The following is a 5,000-nucleotide window of genomic DNA, read 5'->3' on the forward strand; positions in this document are numbered from 1 at the left end:
CATCATCTTGTTTTCCTCCTCCTCCTCCTCCTCCTCCTCCTCCTCCTCCTCCTCCTCCTCCTCCTCCTCCTCCTCCTCCTCCTCCTTCTCCTCCTTCTTCCTCCTCTTCCTCCTCTGGCTTCGCACAGGTGTCAAGGATCATCAAGGTGTCATTCATCAGGTGACATCTCTCTCTCTCTCTCTCTCTCTCTCTCTCTCTCTCTCTCTCTCTCTCTCTCTCTCTCTCTCTCTCTCTCTCTCTCTCTCTCTCTCTCTCTCTCTCTCTCAGTGCACACACACACATTATCGTTATATAAAATGAGAGAGAGAGAGAGAGAGAGAGAGAGAGGCCCCCGGGTCGAGACGAAACGAGACAGTAGCTCGAGACTGCTTCGGAAATTAAGTTACTGGACCAAAGAAACAGGACTCCTTTTACCTCTCCCTCTCTCTCTCTCTCTCCTCTCCCTCTCCCTCTCCCTCTCTCTCCCTTTCCTCCACTTCTTACCTCCGACACAAGGTTCAAAGCGGGACTCGGAGCTTCAAAGAGGAAGTTTTTTCACATTTAATTTTGAAGGATTGTTTTGTTTCGGAGCTTCGAATCAACTCCGTCTTGTCTCTCTCTCTCTCTCTCTCTCTCTCTCTCTCTCTCTCTCTCTCTCTCTCTCTTTTCTTGTCTTCTGTTTGTTTTTTGTGTGTTTATATTGGCTAGCTCGAGAGAGAGAGAGAGAGAGAGAGAGAGAGAGAGAGAGAGAGAGAGAGAGAGAGAGAGAGAGAGAGAGAGAGAGCAGATCACCACTTACACACAAAAAAATAAAAAAAATTGCCACTTATCCTTATTCACAAAACCGGTTAATTAGACACACACACACACACACACACACACACACACCATGTTCCTTAGTCTAACCAGTACAATGACGGATCTCTCTCTCTCTCTCTCTCTCTCTCTCTCTCTCTCTCTCTCTCTCTCTCTCTCTCTCTGTAAAGAAAATAAAATGAAGAAGAAGAAAGAGGAAAGGAAGAGAAAGAGAAAAATAGATTAATTCCTTAGAGGTGGAGGAAGAGAAAGAGGAGGAGGAGGAAGAAGAAGAGAATGGAGGAAGAAGAAGGAGGAGGAGGAAGAAGAAGAAAGGGGGAAGAAAAGACCTGACAGACAATTATAACTTAGCATCATCTGGGGAAACGAAGGAGGAGACAAGAAAGAGGAGAAGAGGAGGAGGAGGAGGAGGAGGAGGAGGAGGAGGAGGAGGAGGAAGATGGAGCGGGAGACAACTAAGAGGAGGAAGATGATGAAGATGATGAGAAAGAAGGTGAAAACGAGTAAGAGGAAGGAGGAGGAGGAGGAGGAGGAGGAGGAGGAAGATGGATAGAAGGAGGAGAAGGAAAAGAAAACAATAATTATGAATTTAGTAAAAAATATTTGAGGTTAAAGTTATGAGAGAGAGAGAGAGAGAGAGAGAGAGAGAGAGAGAGAGAGAGAATGTTCCAAGACTACCAACTCAAGTGTGTGTGTGTGTGTGTGTGTGTGTGTGTGTGTGTGTGTGTGTGTGTGTGTGTGTGGCTTTTAAAATTACACACATGGCTTCATTCACGCACATGATGTAAGTTTGTGTACGTTTTTTCCCTCTCGCCATAATTTACGTACACAGGTGAGGAGAAATGTACACATGATTTATTGGTTGTGTGTGTGTGTGTGTGTGTGTGTGTGTGTGTGTGTGTGTGTGTGTGTGTGTGTGTGTGTGTGTGTGTGTGTGTTTTATTAATGTATTTGGAGCAACCACATTAAGAAGAAAAGGAGGAAGAGGAGGAGAAGAACAACAACAACAACAAGAACAAGAAGAAGAAGAAGCGGAGAAGGAGGAGGAAGAGGACGAAGAGGAGGAGGAGGAGGAGGAGGAGGAGGAGGAGGAAGAAGAAGATTAATTGATTAAAATATTAGCACTGAGAAAATCATGACTATATTAAGAAGACGAAGACGAAGAAGAAGAAGAAGAAGAAGAAGAAGAAGAAGGAACAATAAAAAAAACAAAAGAAACACGAACTAACAAAACAAATCAAACTAAAAAGAACTAAAAAAAAAAAAATAAACACGAACAAGAATCAAGAAGAAGAAGAAGAAGAAGAAGAAGAAGAAGAAGAAGAAGAAGAAGAAGAAGAAGAAGTGCAGATCAGCAAAAGGTAAGAATAAATTATAAATGAGGCGGTGAATGATACCTCTGAAGATTAATGCGAGGAGGAGGAGGAGGAGGAGGAGGAGGAGGAGGAGGAGGAGGAGGAGGAGGAGATAATGCCAGTCGTATGCTAATGCACTAAGCCTCAGTGTGTTCATCTCCACACAAAAAAGTACCATTCGAAACTACTGTGTGTGTGTGTGTGTGTGTGTGTGTGTGTGTGTGTGTGTGTGTGTGTGTGTGTGTGAAAATTGGTGTGGTAACCTTGCACTGTTTTTTTTCTTCCTTTCTTTCTTTTTCTTTTCTTTATTTTTGTTTTTTTTTTTGTGTGTGTTTTGTGGTTGTGTGTTTGCTCTGTTGTTGTTGTTGTTGTTGTTGTTGTTGTTGTTGTTGTTGTTGTTGTTCTTCTCATTTCTTCCTTCTTCTTCTTCTTCTTCTTCTTCTTCTTCTCTTCTTCTTCTTCTTCTTCTTCTTCTTCCTCCTCTTCTTCCTTCCTCCTCCTTTTCTTCTTTTTTCTTCTTCTTCTTCTTCTTCTTCTTCTTCTTCTTCTTCTTCTTCTTCTTCTTCTTCTTCTTCTTCTTCTTCTTCTCTTCTTCTTCTTCTTCTTTTCGTCTTCTTCTTCTTCTTCTTCTTCTTCTTCTTCTTCTTCTTCTTCTTCTTCTTCTTTCTTTCTTTACTGAAATCAAAATAATTACCAAACTTCTTGGAAACAAAATTCTCTCTCTCTCTCTCTCTCTCTCTCTCTCTCTCTCTCTCTCTCTCTCTCTCTCTCTCTCTCTCTCTCTCTCTCTCTCTCTCTCTCTCTCTGTTTTATGGAATTCCTGTGAGTAGGGAGAGGGGAGAGTAGAGATGAGAGGAAGAGGAGAGGAGAGGAGAGAGAGGAGAATTCTGGTATTGATCACACACTACAGAATTCAAGGCACGTCCATGAAGACTCAGATCTCCCCTCTTCTCCCCTCTCCCCTCTCACCTCTCTCCTCCTCTCCCCTCTCCTTCTGTTCCTCTTCTTATTCTTGTTCCTCTTTTTCGAATAGAATCTCGTGGTTTCCTTCTTTCATTCTCTCTCTCTCTCTCTCTCTCTCTCTCTCTCTCTCTCTCTCTCTCTCTCTCTCTCTCTCTCTCTCTCTGTCGAATCTTGTATTTTTGGGTCGAAAATTTGCGTTTTTTTTCTTTTTATTTCATTTTTTCTTTTTATTTTTTCCATTATTGATTCGATTTTTATTTATTTATTTTTTGTTTCTTTTTTCCTTCCTTTGTTTTGGAAAGAAAGAGGAAAAGAGGATAAGTAATGAAGAGGTCAAGAGATAGAGAGGAGAAAGAAGAGTGGAGTAGCAGTAGTAGTAGTAGTAGTAGTAGTAGTAGTAGTAGGAGGAGGAGGAGGAGGAGGAGGAGGAGGAGGAGGAGGAGGAGGAGGAGGAGGAGGAGGAAAAATACTAGTGGTTCCATTATTATCTTCCATGTTTACTTGGAAAAAGAAGAAATAGAGGGAAAGAAGAAAGAGGAGAAGAAGAAGGAGGAGGAGGAGGAGGAGGAGGAAGATAATGAAGAGTGAGGGGAAGAGGAGGAAGAGGAAGAAGAAAACGGTAAAATAGAAAGGTTTTTAAAGAAGAAAGTAAAGATTGTGCAAGGAAATGGATGAGAAAACAGGAAGAAGAGGAAAAGGAGGAGGAGGAAGAAGAAGGAAGAGGAAAAAGAAGATGGAGATGAGAAAATACAATAAAATATTAAATCACATTAGAAAGAAGATATGGGTTAGGTAAATTAAGAAATAGTAGTAGTAGTAGTAGCAGTAGTAGTAGTAGTAGTAGTAGTAGTAGTAGTAGCAGTAGTAATGGTAGTAGTAGTAGTAGTAGTGGCATTAGTAGTAGTAGTAGTAGTAATAATAATAGTAGTAGTAGTAGTAGTAGTAGTAGTAGTAGTAGTAGTAGTAGTAGTAGTAGTAGTAGTAGTAGTAGTAGTAGTAGTAGTGGCAGTAGTAGGAAGAGAAGGAGGAGGAGAAGGAACTCTCCCTCTGACACTCTCCCTTTAACAGCCAGAGAGTGCCAAGTTCGCTCCCTCCCTCTCCCTCTCCCTCTCCCTCTCCCTCTGACTGGGAATGTGGCTGGAATTCCCAATGACCCCCATGTCTCCCTCTCCCTCCTCTCTCTCTCTCTCTCTCTCTCTCTCTCTCTCTCTCTCTCTCTCTCTCTCTCTCTCTCTCTCTCTCTCTCTCTCTCTCTCTCTCTCTCTCTCTCTCTCTCTCTCTCTCTCTCTCTCTCTCATATTTTCTCTACCAAATAGGAACGAATAGGCGACACGAGAGAGAGAGAGAGAGAGAAGAGAGATGTCGTTGAGGTAATCACTAGAATAGCTTCTTTGATCCAGTAGAGACATCTCTCTCTCTCTCTCTCTCTCTCTCTCTCTCTCTCTCTCTCTCTCTCTCTCTCTCTCTCTCTCAGCAACAGTTCATTATCTCGCCACAATAAAGATGAAACGTAGTAGTAGTAGTAGTAGTAGTAGTAGTAGTAGTAGTAGTATAAAGAACTGCTTTTGTTATTATTGTTGATGTTATTATTTCTTCTTCTTCTTCTTTCTTCTTCTTCTTCTTCTTCTTCTTCTTCTTCTTCTTCTTCTTCTTCTTCTTCTTCTTCTTCTTCTTCTTCTTCTTCTTCTTCTTCTTCTTCTTCTTCTTCTTCTTCTTCTTCTTCTTCTTCTTCTTTCATCTTACCTTTCATTCGACGGTGAAGTAGTAACAACAGCAGCAGCAGCAGTAGTAGTAGTAGTAGTAGTAGTAGTAGTAGTGGTAGTAGTGGTAGTAGTAGTAGTGGTAGTAGTAGTAGTAGTGTAGTAGTAGTAGTAGTAGAAGTTGCA

This window comes from Portunus trituberculatus, chromosome 12, assembly GCF_017591435.1.
Source record: "Portunus trituberculatus isolate SZX2019 chromosome 12, ASM1759143v1, whole genome shotgun sequence".
Lineage (NCBI taxonomy): Eukaryota > Metazoa > Arthropoda > Malacostraca > Decapoda > Portunidae > Portunus > Portunus trituberculatus.